This window comes from Nycticebus coucang, chromosome 9 (assembly GCF_027406575.1).
Source record: "Nycticebus coucang isolate mNycCou1 chromosome 9, mNycCou1.pri, whole genome shotgun sequence".
Taxonomy (NCBI): domain Eukaryota; kingdom Metazoa; phylum Chordata; class Mammalia; order Primates; family Lorisidae; genus Nycticebus; species Nycticebus coucang.
Genome location: NC_069788.1, coordinates 121361078 through 121378677, shown reverse-complemented (window position 1 = coordinate 121378677; position 17600 = coordinate 121361078). Strand labels below are relative to the sequence as shown.

Genomic DNA, 17600 nt, shown 5'->3' with positions numbered 1-17600 from the left:
GATTGTAGGCATATGCCACCACACTGGCTAGTTTTTCTGTTTATAATCTTATATTTTTGAGACAGAGTCTCAAGCTGTCGCCCTGGGCAGAGTACCATGGCGTCACAGCTCACAATAACCTCCAACTTTGGCTCAAGTGCTACTCTTGCCTCAATTTTTCTATTTTTAGTAGAGATGGGGCCTCATTTTTGCTCAGGCTGGTCTTGAACTCATGAGCTCAAACAATCCACCCACCTAAGCCTCCCAGAGTGCTAGGATTACAGGTGTGAGCCACCGCACCCTGCCTAGTTTTTCTGTTTTTAGTAGGGACAAGAATCTCATTCTTACTCAGGCTGGTCTAAAACTCATGAGCTCAAGCAATCCACCCACTTCAATCCACCCACCTCTCCACCACATCCACCCTATTGAAAACAATTTTACCAGAGAGTTCAAACTACATTTTATGATTGTAATAGAAATAGTCAAAAATTGAAAGCTGCGGATTCATTGAATGCCTAAATTATATTCTTACATTTTAAGTTTCAACAAGTCAAATTCTTTCAGCAAAATCATCATCTTAGTACATTCTTTATTCTAATAAAAAAAATTCAACAGGGTGGTGCCTGTGATTCAATGGACTAAGGTGCCAGCCCCATATGCCGGATGTGCTGGGTTCAAACCCAGCCCCAGCCAAAAACTGCAAAAAAAAAAAAAAAATTCAACAGTAATTATTCTATAGATATGATCAACTTCAATCTTAATGTGAAAATTGAATTTTTCACACATATCAAAGATGGTAATAATCAACTCAGATAACTAGTAATATTATTAACAAACCATAGAGAAACTGTACTGAACCTTCGTAGAATCTAACCTTTTCTCAGAACAAAAAGAATGATCATAAATTATTCAAACATTGATTTCCTAAATTATAATAAATAAATTCAATTTTATAAATATCTCTTATACAATTTACTTTTATAACAAAAGAAAAGAGTAAAAACCAAAAACCATTTTTAGGGTATTTCTTTTTTTTTATTTTACTTTATTTTATTTATTTATTTGTATTGTGTACATTAGTGCAATCAAGGTATACAATGTGCTGGCTTCATATATAATCTAAAATATTCTCATCAAACTGTTCAACATAGCCTTCATGGCATTTTCTTAGTTATTATATGTAGACATTGGTATTCTGCATTTAGTAAGTTTCGCCTGTACCCATTCTAAGATGCACCATAGGTGTGGCCCTACCCATTACCCTCCATCCTAACCTGCCCCCTTCCTTCCCCTCTCTCCGCCATTTGCCCATATTCTTGTGCTAGAGTTGGGTTATAGCCTTCATGTGAAAGCTATAAATTAGCTTCATAGTAGGGCTGAGTACATTGGATACCTTTTCTTCCATTCCTGAGATATTTTGCTAAGAAGAATATGTTCCAGCTCCATCCATTTAAACATGAAAGAGGTAAAGTCTCCATCTTTCTTTAAGGCTGCATAATATTCCATGGTATACATGTACCACAATTTGCTAGTCCACTCGTGGGTCGATGGGCACTTGGGCTTCTTCCATACCTTAGCAATTATGAATTGGGCTGCAATGAACATTCTGGTACAGATGTCTTTGTTATATTGTGATTTTTGGTCTTCTGGGTATAAACCTAGTAAAGGAATTATAGGATTCAATGGCAGGTCTATTTTCTCTAAGTATTCTCTAAACATCCTTCCAGAAGGAACGTATTAGTGTGCATTCCCACCAGCAGTGTAGAAGTGTGCCCTTTCTTCCTCATCCACGCCAACATCTCTGGTTTTGGGATTTTGTTATGTGGGCTACTCTTACTGGGGTTAGGTGATATCTCAAAGTAGTTTTGATTTGCATTTCGTGGATGGTTAAGGATGATGAGCTTTTTTTCACGTGTTTGTAGATCATGTGTCTGTCTTCTTTAGAGAAGTTTCTCTTCAAGTCCTTTGCCCACCCTGAGATGGGATCACTTGTTCTTTTCTTGTTAATACGTTTGAGTTCTCTGTGGATTCTGGTTATTAAACTTTTATCAGAGGTATAACCTCCAAATATTTTCTCCCATTCTCAGGGCTGTCTGCTTGCTTTACTTACTATGTTCTTGGCTGTGCAGAAGCTTTTTAGTTTGATCAGGTCCCAGTAATGTATTTTTCATACTACTTCAGTAGCCTGGGGAAACCTCCTCCTCATAAAATATTCACCCAGGGGGCGGCGCCTGTGGCTCAGTCAGTAAGGCACCGGCCCCATATACCGAGGGTGGCAGGTTCAAACCCAGCCCCGGCCAAACTGCAACCAAAAAATAGCCGGGCGTTGTGGCGGGTGCCTGTAGTCCCAGCTGCTCGGGAGGCTGAGGCAAGAGAATCGCTTAAGCCCAGGAGTTGGAGGTTGCTGTGAGCTGTGTGAGGCCATGGCACTCTACCGAGAGCCATAAAGTGAGACTCTGTCTCCATAAAAAAAAAAAAAAAAAAAAATTCACCCAGGCTGATTCCTTCAAGAGTTTTCCCTGCACTTTCTTCAAGTATTTTTATAGTTTCATGTCTTAAGTTTAAATCTTTTATCCAGTGAGAGTCTACCTTAGTTAATGGTGAAAGGTGTGGGTCCAGTTTCAGTCTTTTACAGATCACAAGCCAGTTCACCCAGCACCATTTGTTAAATAGGGAATCTTTTCCCCCACTGAATGTTTTTAATTGGCTTGTCAAAGATCAAATAATGGTAAGTAGCTGGATTCGTCTCTTGGTTCTCTATTCTGTTCCAGACATCTACTTCTCTGTTTTTGTGCCAGTACCATGCCGTTCTGATCACTATCAATTTATACTACAGTCTCAGGTCTGGTAGTGTGATTCCTCCTGCTTTGTTTTTATTTCTCAGTAATGTTTTGGCTATTCGAGGTTTTTTCTGATTCCATATAAAACGAAGTATTATTTTTGCAAGACCTTTAAAATATGACAATGGAGCTTTAATAGGAATTGCATTAAAATTATATATTGCTTTGGGTAGTATAGACATTTTAACAATGTTGATTCTTCCCAGCCATGAGCATGGTATGTTTTTCCATTTGTTAACATCTTCAGCAATTTTCTTAAAGTTTAATAGTTCTCTTTGTAGAGATCTTTCACGTCCTTTGTTAGATAAACTCCCAAATATTTCATCTTCTTTGGCACTACTGTGAAAGGGATAGAGTCCTTGACTGTTTTTTCGGTTTGGTTATTGTTGGTATATATAAAGGCAACAGATTTATGGGTGTCGATTTTGTAGCCTGAGACATTGCTCAGGCTTGATCATTTCTAAAAGTTTGTAGTGAAATCCCTAGTGTTTTCCAGATATACGATCATATCATCTCCGAAGAGTGAAAGTTTGATCTCTTCTGACCCATGTGGACACCCTTCGCCTTTTCTTTCCTAATTGCAATGGCTAAAACTTCCATTACAATGTTAAAGAGCAATGGAGACAATGGGCAACCTTACCTGGTTCCTGATCTAAGTGGAAATGATTTCAATTTAACTCCATTCAGTACGATATTGGCTGTGGGTTTGCTGTAGATGGCCTCTATTAGCTTAAGAAATGTCCCTTCTATACCAATTTTTTAAAGTGTTCTGATCATGAAGGGATGCTGGATATTATCAAAAGCTTTATCTGCATCAATTGAGAGAATCATATGGTCTTTATTTTTTAGTTTGTTTATATGCTGAATTACATTTATAGATTTATGTATATTGAACCAGCCTTGAGACCCTGGGATAAATCCCACTTGGTCACGGTGTATAATTTTTTTGATGTGTTGTTGGATTCTGTTTGTTAGGATCTTATTGAGTGTTTTAGCATGAATATTCATTAGTGATATTGGTCTATAATTTTCTTTTCTTGTTGGGTCTTTCCCTGATTTGGGGATCAAGGTGATGTTTGTTTCGTAGAACGTGTTGGGTAATATTCCTTCTTTTTCTATATTTTGGAAGAGGTTTAGTAATATAGGTACTAGTTCTTCTTTAAAGGTTTGGTAGAATTCTGACATAAAGCCATCTGGTCCTGGGCTTTTCTTTTTAGGGAGGTTTTGTATAGTTGATGCTATTTTATAACTTGATATAGGCCTGTTCAACATTTCCACTTCATTCTGGCTAAGTCTTGGTAGGTGACGTACTTCCAGGTTTTGGTCACTTTCTTTCAGATTTTCATATTTCTGAGAGTAGAGTTTCTTGTACTACTCATTAAGGATTTTTTTTTTAATTTCTGAGGGGTCTGTTGTTATTTCATCGTTACTATTTCTGATTGATGAAATTAGGGATTTTACTTTTTTTTTTTCCTGGTTAGGTTGCCAAAGTTTTATCTATTTTATTGATCTTTTCAAAAAACCAACTTTTGGATTGACTGATCTGTTGTATAATTCTTTTGTTTTTAATTTCATTTAATTCTGCTCTGATTTTGGTTATTTCTTTTCTTCTGCTGGTTTGGGGTTGGCATGTTCTTCCTTCTCCAGTTGCTTGACGTGTCCCATTAAGTTATTAACTTCCTCTCTTTCCGTTTTCTTGAGGAAGGCTTGCAGTGCTATAAATTTCCCTCTTAGGACTGCCTTTGCAGTATCCCAGAGCTTCTGAGAATTGGTGTCTTCATTGTTGCTTTGTTCCAAAAATTTGGTAATTTCCTTCTTAATCTCATCTATACCCCATCTATCCTTCAGCATAAGGTAGTTTGGCTTCCATGTTTTTGTATGGGTATGCAGATTCCTGTTGTTATTGAGTTCCACTTTTATTCCTTGATGGTCTGAGAAGGTGCAAGGAATAATTTCTATTTTCTTAAATTTGCTAAGGTTAGATTTGTGGCCTAGGATGTGGTCGATTTTGGAGTATCTTCCGTGAGCTGATGAGAAGAATGTGTATTCAGGTTTGTTGGGATGAAATGTTCTGTAGATGTCTATTAAGTCCAGATGTTGAATGGTTAAGTTTAAATCTAAAATTTCTTTGCTTAACTTCTTTTTGGAGGATCTATCCAGCACTGCTAAAGGGGTGTTAAAATCTCCAACTACTATGGAATTGGAGGAAATCAAGTTGCTCATGTCTATTAGAGTTTCTCTTATACATTGAGGTGCATTCTGATTGGGGGCATAAATATCAATAATTGAAATCTCATCATATTGAGTATTACTTTAACAAATATGAAGTGTCCATCCTTATCCTTCCTTATTTTGGTTCGTTTAAAGCCTATTGCATCTACGAATAGGATTGCAACGCCTGCTTTTTTCTGCTTTCCATTTGCCTGGAATATAGATGACCACCCCTTCACCTTGACTCTATATTTGTCTTTCAATGTAAGATGAGATTCTTATATGCAACAGATATCTGGCTTGAGATTTTGTATCCAGTCAGCCAACCTGTGCCTCTTTAGAGGACAATTTCAGCCATTCACAATAATTGAGAATATTGATAAGCCTTTTGAGAGTCCGGTGGACATTTTTAATCCTTTTGTGACTGTTGGAATTTGATCAAAATTTTCTGGGTTGGTTTACTCTTGTGGTGGAAGATTATGCTGATCTTTATGGAGGATAGGTTTGAGAATATCCTGGAGAGCTGGTTTAGTTATGGCAAATTTCTTCAACATGTGAATGTCATTAAAGTATTTAATTTCTCCATCATAAATGAAACTCAGTTTAGCTGGGTACAGGATCCTGGGTTGAAAGTTATTTTGTTTTAGGAGATTAAAAGTCGGTGACCATCCTCTTCTTACTTGAAAGGTTTCAGCAGAGAGATCTGCAGTTATTCTAATATTCTTGCCCTTGTAGGTGATGGTTTTCTTTCATCTGGCTGCTTTCAGAATTTTCTCCTTCATATTAACTTTAGTGAAATTGATTATGATGTGTCTGGGGGATGTCTTATTTGGGTTGAGGCGTGCTGGAATTCTGAAACTGTCTGCTATCTGAATTTCAGAATCTCTTGGCATGTCTGGAAAGTTGTCCTTCATAATCTCATGGAGAAGAGACTCTGTGCCTTATGAAGCCACTTCTTCGCTTTTGGGGATCCCTATAAGACAAATGTTGATTTTCTTTGAATTATCCCAGAGCTCTCTGAGAGAGTGATCTGTTTTTGCTCTCCATTTCTCTTCCTCTTTGAGAGTTTGGGAGCATTCGAAAGCTTTGTCTTCAATGTCAGAAATCCTTTCTTCTGCTTGCTCCATTCTGTTACTGAGGGATTCGACTGTGTTTCTCAGATCTTTGAGGGCTGCAACTTCTTGTCTCAATGTGTCAAAGTCTTTGGTCATTTGGTCTTTGAATTCGTTGAATTCTTGAGATATCTTTTGGGTTACTGCTTGGAATTCTAATTCAATCTTACTTGCTATCCAGATTCTGAATTCGATTTCTGACATCTCAGCTATTTGTTTGTGCATGGGATCTTGTGCTGTGTCTGCCCCATTGATTTTTAGAGGAGTTGATCCACTCTGATTATTCATATTGCCACAGTTTTTCTGTTTTTTCGCCTCATGATTGTTTTTCACCATTGCCTCTGGCCATCCTCAGTGTTGGGGAGGTATCTCTCCAAGATTAGACCCCAGTGGGATCACTCTATTGTTGCCGGATCTTTGTAGGGAGTGACCCTGTGTAGCTCCTCTGGAGCTGCCCTAGCCAGGGAGTTCTGCTTGGGGAAGCAGCTCCAGAGTGTGACACACCTGGATCCAGCACAGGGCAGGGGGTGGTGCACACGGTTCTTGGAGTGCCTGGCACCCAGTGACTTTGGCACAGAGAGCCCTAGGCTCCAGCAGTCTCTGGCCAGGAGAAGGGCTCTGTGCAGAGGCAGGGAGGGGTCTGGAGGGCACGTGGCTACCAGGGTCCTTGGCCAGACAAGCAGGCAGGTGTGGAGGCAGGGAGGGTACAGGAGGGAGGATGCGGGGTTGCGCAGCTCCCACAGTTTCTGGTCAGGGCATGCGGAGGCCCGGTGGGCGTGGGGTGTGGGGCGTGGGGCGCGGCGCAGCTCTTACCAAGGTTGAAGCGGTGCTGATCGCGGTCATAGCACAGCTCTTCCTGAGGTCCGGGCGGGCTCCTATCGATATATTTTCTTTTATTACTTTGTATACATCTGACGGTGGTGGCAGCTGCAGGCCCCAGGCTTGTCTCTGCACTTCCCTTAGATACCTCCTGGGATTTTTGGACTAATCTTCAGTGTTCTTATCTCCCCATTTTATTCCTACGAAGGCCAAGTTCTTCAAAGTTTGCCCCATCACATCTCTGTAGATATTCTTCTGGGAAGAATTCAATAAAGCTCACTCCTTTCGGGTGAACTTCACAGCCACATCCTCAAAGGTTACTGAGTCAAAGGGTGGCACCTGTGGCTCAAAGGAGTAGGATGCCGGCCCCCTATGGCAGAGGTGGCACGTTCAAACCCAGCCCCGGCCAAAATCATTTCTCAGCTTCTGGGGTGTCCTTAGGTCTTCCTAGGACTTTTGCAGCCAGCCAGGTCACAGCTTGACAGCGTCTGCAGCTAAGGTACTGGTGGCCTCTCAGAGCAGTGCAAACCCCTCTCTGTATTGGTGTTTTTTCTCTCTCTCTCTGTCAGCTCCTCAATCAGGAGAAAGTGCCACTCCTGGTAGCTTTACCCTCACCTTTCCAAGTCTATCCTAGAGTATTTCTTGAAGCAATTCAAGAATGAATGAACTGAAAAATTTAACAGAAAAATGAAATTATTCAACAAATAAATGACTGCTACAAGGTGAAAGATTAATCGTGACATTTTAAAGATATATTTTCTGTCTATGGCCATACCACTCTTATTGCACCTGATCTCATCTAAAGATAATTCTCTTCATTAATGTTAGGAAACAAAAGCTTTTCAATTTGATAATGGGAATTATAAATAAAATTTTAGAGAAAAGCTAATCACCAGTTACAGCATATAAATATTTAAAGAATCACATACAGTACATACGTAATCCAATTCAATTCTAGATTAACACCTAGCACAAAATCTAGCGCCAGCCACATACACCAGAGCTGGTGAGTTCGAACCCAGCCCAGGCCTGCCAAATAATATGACAACTACAACCAAAAAATAGCCAGGCGTTGTAGGGGACCCCTGTAGTCCCACCTACTTGGGAGGCCGAGGCAAGAGAATCGCTTACGCCCAGGAGTTTGAGGTTGCTGTGAGCTGTAACGCTATGGCATTCTATCCAGGGCGACAGCTTGAGGCTCTGTCTCAAAAAAATAAAATAAAATAAAAAAACAAATATTTTCTACTTTGATCTCAATTCATTTTTAAATTAAGTATTATTATAGAATTTATTAAAATCTTTCTTAACAATCAGTATCCATATATAGGAAACAGGTTATTTTTATTTTATTTTATTTTATTTTATTTTATTTTATTTTATTTTGAGACAGAGCCTCAAGCTGTCGCCCTGGGTTGAGTGTCGTGGTGTCACAGCTCACAGCAACCTCAAACTCCTGGGTGTAAGCGATTCTCCTGCCTCCACCTCCCAAGTAGCTGGGACTACAGGCACCTGCCATAACACTCAGCTATTTTTTGGTTACAGCCATCATTGTTGTTTGGTGGGCACGGACTGGATTCAAACCTGCCAGCTCAGGTGTATATGGCTGGTGCCTTAGCCGCTTGAGCCACAGGCGCTGAGCCAGGAAAATAGGTCATTTATAAAACTATATGTTTATTGATTTAAGAAAGTAAGAGGAAGAAGTAAAAACAGTACTATAAATTAAAATGGCCCTTTAATGTTAGTTGAAATCAACTTTTATCCTGTATAAAAACACCTGGTGAAACCAACTAAACTGAACTGTAAAAGGAAAAAAGTAAAGGAGGGAGGGAGGAAGAAAGGGAAGAAAATAAAGAAGAGAACAAGGAGGAGAAGGAAAAGGGGAAAAAAGGAAAGGGAAAAGGAGGGCATAGCATGAGAGAAAAAAGAAAATTTTCATAAAGCCCCACAAAGATTATAAAATTTGATATTCATTCATTACTTACATGGTCATCTATCATATTTTCTTAACAGTAGGGTCACAGTATATGAATGCATATGTGAGTTTAACATGCCAGCATCCAGAATATATGAGTGCCAAATTAACTGAAACCAGCCAATATCTTAGAAATTAACTTTCCTAGTTACAAAGTACAAACACATAATCATATTTATGAGGTTGTATCAGGAGAAATCTCACGCAACTTAGTAGCTACACAAGGTAACACACGAGGTTGTTGTTTACCAATGTAATTAACTTGAATCATTTAAATGGGTCTAGCCAACTGCAACTTCAGCCCCCAATAAATTAGTACCGCTAAAAAGTGTTAAAACTAATAAATTCAAATGAAATGTATACATTTTCTGTTTTCTGATTGTGTAAATGTATATGTGTGTGTACATAAACTCGTACACACACTTCACTGGCACCACGATGTAATAGAAACAGCAACCATTTCAAATCAGTCACAGGCAGTATAACATAGTTTACTCAACTACAAAAATAGGAATCATAATAGTGGAAACTCAAATAATTGTGAAGATTATATGATAATATGAATAAGAGGAATTTGTATACTATAAAGCAATTTATAAATATTGGCTACTATTATCCTTCCCTTTATTAAAAACGGTATCATACTTCTGCCATTTCTAGTATGTAGCAAGTTCTGACCCAACATGGGGGCTTCATTCTTGCTGTTCCTTCCACCTTTGGCTCATTCTTATAATTCAAATCTCTACTTAAATACAATCTCTTTTCAGAAATAGTCCCTGACAACCTGTATCAATTATGATATATTAGGATACAAGTAAGAGAAAATGCAATTTGGGGTCTTCAAACATCAAGGGAAAGAAGGATAAAGTAGAAGGAAGGGTCCCTAAGAAGAAGAGAAGGCCAGTCCAGGGATTGGAAAGGCTTTATTAGCAAATAAAAGAGCAGAGTGGAGTCTGACTAGGAGTCAGCTTGCTTTCACAGTTTCCAGAGGCTTTTATTACCCCTTATCAGTAGGGTTGGCATGTGGTAGAGGGAGTCATCCTCTTCCTGCAGAGGAACTAATTTTTGTGCTAAGGGTTACTCGTTTGATTGGCGAGTACCAAATTAACACCCAAGGCCAGGGTAGAAAGTTAGTGTTTTGTTGTTTTCCAGGAACACTGGCCTTGAAGCATTGAGGGGGTTGCTGTGATCATGCCATTTGGTTTCTGGCCTGCTTTCTTTCACCAGCTATTCTCCTCAGGTGACTATATTCTTATCAGGGTCATAAGGATTCCTTTCCCACAAAAATAAGGAAATTTTAATTTTTTCATTGAAAGTTACTTTAATGGTTAACTTTCATTAAAAGTTACTTTAATGGTTCGATGAAACAGTAAAAAAAAACTTTTTCATCTTCCTATTCTACCCCTTAGCATATCAGATTTTATCAGTTTTCTTCCTACAGTAGTAGCAAGTTAGCACAATTCCAGCCATATGCAACCAATGTGCCAAAGAACAATTGTAAATCTCTTCTGGTCTGTCTCATAGGAACAGAGAGGAAACTGGGCGGTACCTGTGGCTCAAAGGAGTAGGGCGCTGGCCCCATATGCCAGAGGTGGTGGGTTCAAACCCAGCCTCGGCCAAAAACTGCAAAAAAAAAAAAAAAAAGAGAGAGAGAGAGGAAACTACTGACAGACAAGATTTACACAACTTATTAGTCAAGATTGAGTCACCTGTCCCTTGCAAAATCAATCACTGACAAGAGGAACAGGATTACCATTGCAGGCTTAAACTAATCAGAATTTATTTCTCTAGAACAAAATTGGGACCTACCAAAATTGGCAGCAAGAAAGAATGAAGGAATGACTACAACATCCTACAAGAATGCAATGACACTTTCTTTTCTTTTCTTTCTTTTTATTTTTTTTTTTTTTCTGAGCACCCAGGCATCTTAAATGTATTTGAGCAGAGCTGAGTGACAGGGTCCTGCACCTAGAAGAAGGTGTTGGGCCTCTTGGTGGTGAAGTACGGCTTGTGCTAACCACACAGGACCCGACGGGGCAGCAGGAACTTGATCTTGAAGTCCTGGAACTGCTGGATTGCTGGTCACCAGCACTTGCTGGCTACATTCTCTTCCACCTTCATGACCTGGATTGAGTGGGCCCAGGCACGGTGCCAGGCACCCATGTCCCATAGCACTGGGTGACAGCACCTGCAGTGATCAGGTCTTGGGATTCCCGGTACGTGTTGTGGGTTCTGCTGCAGGAGCCATAGCTAAGCCAGATGCTGAAGTTCTTCACCTGCAGGGGGGATTTCTCAAACACCTGCCCACAGTAGACGATTTCCCCCAAGACTTCTCCATCTTCTTTAACTGAGATACAAAGTACCAAAAGCAGGACTTGGCCACAACATGGTTAGGTGCAAAGATCCGCATATGGTGGAGTGGCAGCCTGTGGCACTTAGAGGTAGGTGGGCAGCACCCCTACCACCTTGTACTCTCATAGCGAGCCGGAGGCCTTCATAACAATCTCTCCACACTCAACACCACCACAAAAGGCCACCCTATCTTTCAAAAGCAGCACTCACCCTCCTCCATGCTCCTCTATTAAAATATTTATTGCCTTATTTCCTATACTAAAAGGTATACATCAGGAGAACAGGAGCTAAAAGCACAGTACCTAAAACTTATCAAGCCCTTTATTAGTATCTGTCAAATAAGTTAATATATGAATATTACCCAAATGTACATATACTTAATATCTATAAAATCCTAAGCAAAATAAAAATAAAATCAAGGCTTAGAAAAATTAGCACTAAAATTCAAAGTCATTTTCATAGTTTATTTATTTATTTTTTATTGTTTGGGATTCATTGAGGGTATAAAGAATTAGATTACACTGACTGTGCTTTTTTAGGTAAAGTCCCTCTGGTAATTGTGTCCTGACCCCAAGAGGAGTGCCATGTACAGAAAATGTCAAAAACAGATGCTCAGAAATATGTCCAAATATAATTTTGAACCAAAGGCTTACATTCCAGCCAACTCTGGGTAAGCTGCCGAGTCCTTAGATATTAAATTCAATCCTTAATAAGGAGAGATAAGTGCATTGTCAAAATTTCCAAGTCATATACAAACAAATAATGAACAAATCACAACCTTTCTAGAGAAATGTTTCTAAAGAACAACAGATTCAAAAGTACAGATTCACAGCCAGGCACAGTGGCTCATGCCTGGATTCCTAGCACTCTGAGAGGCAAAGGCAAGTGGATCACTTGATTTCATAAGTTCGAGACCAGCCTGAGCAAGAGTGAGACCATATCTCTACTATAAATGAAAAACTAAGGCAAGAGGATCATTTGAGCCCAAGAGTTTGAAGATACTGTCAGTTAGGACCCACAGCACTCTACCAACAGTGACAAAGTAAGACTCTGTCTCAAAAACAAAAAAAAAAAAAAAAAAAGGAAAACACTATTTTGCATATAAAATAGATAATAAAATAAAATCATCTGGTGAGTTCATATTTATGTTTTTCTCTTTTAAAACTGAGCTGGAGGGAATGCATTCATTCTTTTGTCAATAACACTCATTAACGATGAAAACATGTATCTATTTGCCAAGTCCTGGCCACGTATTAATTCTCAAGACCTAATGCCCCTAGATAAAGAGCCCACATAGAGACTCCCCAGTTAGTTTAGTTCTTTCCCCCTTCCAGAAGCTCTGGTGTCTTTTACTTCTTCTGTATTCCTAACTTCTAATAAAAATCCTATCTTACCACTGATCTGTGGTCTGTGGGTTCATTCTTCAAATCCCCTAGACCAAGGAAGGACCTACTGAAGAGAGAAATTCCAGTATTATGGTTACCAATGGTTTCAAACTAATTGGAGGGACTTTACAGAATTATTAAGCAGTACTACTTCACTGTATCTCAAAACACAGCACATATAAATCAATATTTTTATTGGTTAAAAAGTTCCTATACTAAGTAAGATTGTTTGGGAGTTTTCTTGCTATTTTTATGTATCTATATCAAATTCTGAAGGTGGGGGGAGAGAAAGGGCACCATAAAACAGGCACTGATCTTCAGTGATAAAAGTATCAAAAAGAATCAACTATTATCAATCATTAAAGCTACATCAACTTTAATTTATTGCCCAGTACTTAATATCAGATAAGAAAACAGCCAAAGCAGACTTTATTTACACCTATTAGTGGAAGAGTAACACAAATGTTACTAAAATAAATTTAATTTAAGCAACATTTAAAAAATTAATTTCTACATATAATATTTGAACTGAATTGAAATGGGTGGGATGTATAACTTGCTAAGGATATCATTTTCCATTTTAGAAGTAGTAAGAGACCTTGACCAGATGCAGTGGCTCACACCAGTATTCCCAGCACTTTAGGAGATTGAGGAGGGAGAATCACTTGAGGCCAGGGGTTCAAGACCAGCCTGGGCAACATAGTGAGACTCTGTCTCTACAGAAAACTAAAAAATTAGCCATGCACAGTGGCATGGATGTACCTATAGTCCCAGCTACTTGGGAGGCTGAGACAGGAGGATACCTTTAGCCTAAGAGTTCAAAGCCACAGTGAGCTATGATGGCACCACTGCACTCTACCCTGGACAACATAGCAAGAGACCTACATGTAAAAAGAAGAGAGAGGCAGGCCAGTCATGGTGGCTCATGCCTGTAATCCTAGCACTCTGGGAGGTCGAGGCAGGTAGAATACCTGAGCTCACAGGTTCAAGACCAGCCTGAGTAAGAGCAAAACCCTGTCTCTGTAGTCCCAGCTACTTGGAGGCTGAAGCAAGAGAATCACTTACACCCAAGAGTTTGAGGTGTGAGCTATGATGCCATGGCACTCTACCTAGGATGACAAAGACTCTGTCTCAAACAACAAAAAAAAAAAGAACAAGAGAGAGAGAGAGAACTATTACCTATGCAGGAGTATTATTAGAGCCCAGAATTATCCTTCAAATGCAAACAACTATTGATAGAAACCTGGGCAAACTATGTATCTGACATTGGATAATTGGCAACTCAAAACTAATTTCCTAAAAAAGGGAAAGAGAACAGATGAGCCGTATAATTGTCTGTGATTTCATTCTGACAGCACTTTGGGGACTGCAGTATGTAGGAAGAGAAACTCAAATATTAATAGCACCCAGTCCATCGCTGAGTTGAAAAGATAGAGATCAGAATTCAGAAAGGCTAATACAGCAAGAATTTTTGGACAAAGTCCCTCAAGTGAGAGAATGAGAGAGCTACAAACGACCTATTTTTTAAAAAGTACCCCCCTTCAATTACCTGAATACCAATCTATAAGTGGCATAAGGCTGAGCAAAAATAATTTCTGAGAAAGAAAAATTACTAGGTAGCTAATGCCAAATCATTCCCAGAACTCACAAAGAGTCCTCAATGAACCTTTAGGACATTCACTAGAGGTGCACTCTAAAAAGTCTACCTTAATAACAAAGCTAAATATGCAAGAGTACTGAGAATTTCTCTCTAAAGACTTCAGGTGTAAAACTCTTCCAGATAGATGAGAAAGGCTCCTGGGACCATGGACTTCAGCACATCCCTCAGGGTAGCAGTTTCCACAGGCACTGCTACCACCATAAAGGAGCTCAAGATGCTGTGAGGCCACCATTACCATCATGCTCAAGGATCAGGTAGGGAGGTAAAAACAGGTGCAGGGGTAAAAGTAAGAACGAATGCAAAAAAGAGAGTTGGTGTGTAAAGGGGATGGGAAGCAGCATGGTCATGTAATTAAAATGTTAGGAAATGGATGATTAGAAGAAGCAAAGTGTTCTGATGGTATAAAGAGGTTATGTCATATCTAAGCTAAACTGAGAAAAAAAAGAATTAAATAAATACCCCAGACATTATATTGGTTGGTCTGCAAGACTATCAGGGTGACAAAGCTGATGTAATTTTAAAATAGAATGCAGATGAAGCTAGAGTTTGAAGGCACAGGGCAAGCTTTCAGAATATCCTTAAATCAATAAAACAGATACACTGGTGGCTCACACCTATAATCCTAGCACTTTGGGAGGCCAGGGAGGGGGGTGGATTTCCTGAGCTCACCAGTTCAAAACCAACCTGAGTCAGAGCAAGACTCCATCTCTAAAAAATAATCAGCCCTTGTGGTGGGAGCCTGTAGTCCCAGCTACTCAGAGGCTGGGGCAAGAGAATTGCTTGAGCCCAAGAGTTTGAGGTTGGTGTGAGCGATGAAGCCATGGCACTCTACCGAGGTCGACAAAGTGAGTCTATCTCAAAAAAAAAAAAAAAATTTTTGTAATCAAATAAATAAAATAAAAGGAGAAATCTCTAATTTCATTTACACTGATGTATTAAATGTATGATACATGATCTGAGAGACTGAAATAGATATGCCTTTAGCAACTAAGATGGGCTCTCTGACTAAAAAAACAAAAGTACCTGACATATCTCAAAATTCCTATAAGAAAAATCACAGCTTTGTTAACCTCCCTAACCATGGGAACTGATAGGCTGATTTACAACCCAGACCACTATAACAAACAAAGGGACAAAGGAAGTCCTTACGACATTTTTTTCTGATAAGCTATCACAAATCTTAAAACAGTTTCAACCAACTTACAGAAGCTATAAACTATCTTGTGTGTCTGGTCCCACAGTTAATCTTTTGACATGAAGAACCAAACTCCACCTCATTTAATGCTAAAACCTTGTCCCAAATTGACCATGGGATGTATGTTACTTACATACCCACTGTACATGTGTGCTTGGCTCCCCTCATGAACATACAGCTTCCCCCCAAAACCTGCTGAATACATATGATACCAATGCTATGAAGTGTAAAATGCAAACTATTTTCTTCCTCTTTGAAGAAAGAGCACCTTCAGGCCATACTGGAGACTATCCCTGGTTTGCAAACCAATATCACCATTAAAGCGCCCCTTTCTACTAATTAGCCATCTAATGGTTATTTGGGCAACATTTATTTACGGTCTTCATGTAACAACATAAATGCTATCATTCATGTTTATGGTATAAATTTAGGATTTTCACTTCAGTTTTTCAATAATTCCTTTCTTATAAATTATTTTTAAACATTTAAAGATTTAAATAGAATAATATTATTAAATAAGATTCATATTTTTATACTAACATCTAAAAAGATGATTTATTCTCCATACTACAAATGATCTCACTTTAAAAAATGAGAATAAAATACAGTGAAGGCTATGTTAACCAGCTGAGAACAAAATGAGATGTAATAGCCAGGCACAGTGGTGCACAGTGGCTACTACAGAGGCTGAGGCAGGAGGACCACTTGAGCCCATGAGATCAAGGCCCCCAGGGTAAGACAGTGAGACTCTGTTCTAGTAACAAGCACTTTTTTTTTTTTTCAGAAGTAAAAAAGTAAAACAAAAAGAGAAAGAGATATAAAATGATCCTCCCAGGTTTACAGTCTTTGCTTTACATGTGCACTTTCTGAAGATTTTATATCTAAATATATAGTTTCTAAAGACTTTACACCTAAACATCCAGGAAAACAAAAACTTACTTCAAACTTGATATTTCAGAATTCAAAGGACTGCGTGGTCAGAAACTTTTTTTTTTTTTTAAGATGGATTCTCACTCTATTTTCCAAGCTGGAATACAGTGAGACAATCATAGTTCACTGAAAACTTCAAACCCCTGGGCTCAAGGGATCCTCCCACCTCAGACTCTCCAGGAACTGAAACTACTCAGGCTTGAGCCACTGCTCCTGACTTAATACTTTTATTTTTAACTAAACAATGTTAACCTTTTTTAATAATATCATTTAAAAACTTAAAGAGATCCTGAAATACAGTTTTCAAATTCAATTACATATGGTTTGAAACTCTACTCAACATGATCTTCCAGAGGATAAAAAAAACTAAGGGGGTGCCTGGTGGCAGTGGCTCATGCCTGTAGTCCTAGCACTCTGGGAGGCTGAGGCAAGTAGATTGCCTGAGCTCTGGAGTTCAACATCAGCCTGAGAAAGAGGGAGATCTCATCTTTAAAAACATAGCCAAGTGTTGTGGTGGGCACTTGCAGTCTACCCACTTGGGAGGCTGAGGCAAGAGGATCACTTAAGCCCAAGAATCTGAGGTTGCTAAGCTATGATGCCTCGGCACTCTACCAAGGGCAACAAAGCAAGACTTTGCCTCAAAAAAAAAAGCGGAGGGGGGGGGAGGGCGGGGAGGAGTGTGTGGCCAAGTGCAGTTTGGGAAAGTCTGAAATTTACAGTGACCTGTGATTGTCCCACTGTACTCCAGGCAGAAGGATCACTTAAGGACAGAATTCAAGACAGACCAGCCTGGGCAATATAGCAAGAACTCCTCTCTACAAAAAAAAAAAAAAAAAAGTTAGGCTTGGTGACATGAACAACCTTTAGTCCCAGCTACTCAAGAGGCTTAAATGAATGGATTACTTGAGCTCAGGAGTTTAAGATTACAGTGAGCTGTGATTATGCCCCTGCACTCTAGCAAGACTGTGTCTCTCTCTGTAAAGAAAGAATAGTAAGGTTGCTATACCATTCCTAATAAAATGAGCAATCTATGTGTAGAAGGCAACATTTTTTTATTAATCCATTAGTTTCTCCTGACAAAAACAGCAAGTTATAGAAAGAAATAAGGAAGAAAATAGTAATAATTTAACATGCCCTATTCTACT

The 17600-nt window shown here is 39.1% G+C and overlaps 1 protein-coding gene and 1 pseudogene across 7 annotated transcripts in view; both read right to left on the bottom strand.

Annotated features, from left to right (window-relative positions):
• The window catches only part of FUT8 (fucosyltransferase 8), a 429531-nt gene that overhangs the window by 252937 nt on the left and 158994 nt on the right, over positions 1 to 17600 (bottom strand). Inside the window, exon 1 of one of the 7 annotated variants that reach the window (XM_053602555.1) lies at positions 6956 to 7072. The exons of the other annotated variants lie outside the window; for them this stretch is intronic. The gene's annotated coding sequence lies outside the window, so the exon portion shown is untranslated. Of the gene's footprint in view, positions 1 to 6955; positions 7073 to 17600 lie in introns of those variants that run through there. 7 annotated transcript variants of the gene reach the window in all.
• LOC128594044 (60S ribosomal protein L18a-like) lies at positions 10902 to 11431 on the bottom strand (annotated as a pseudogene).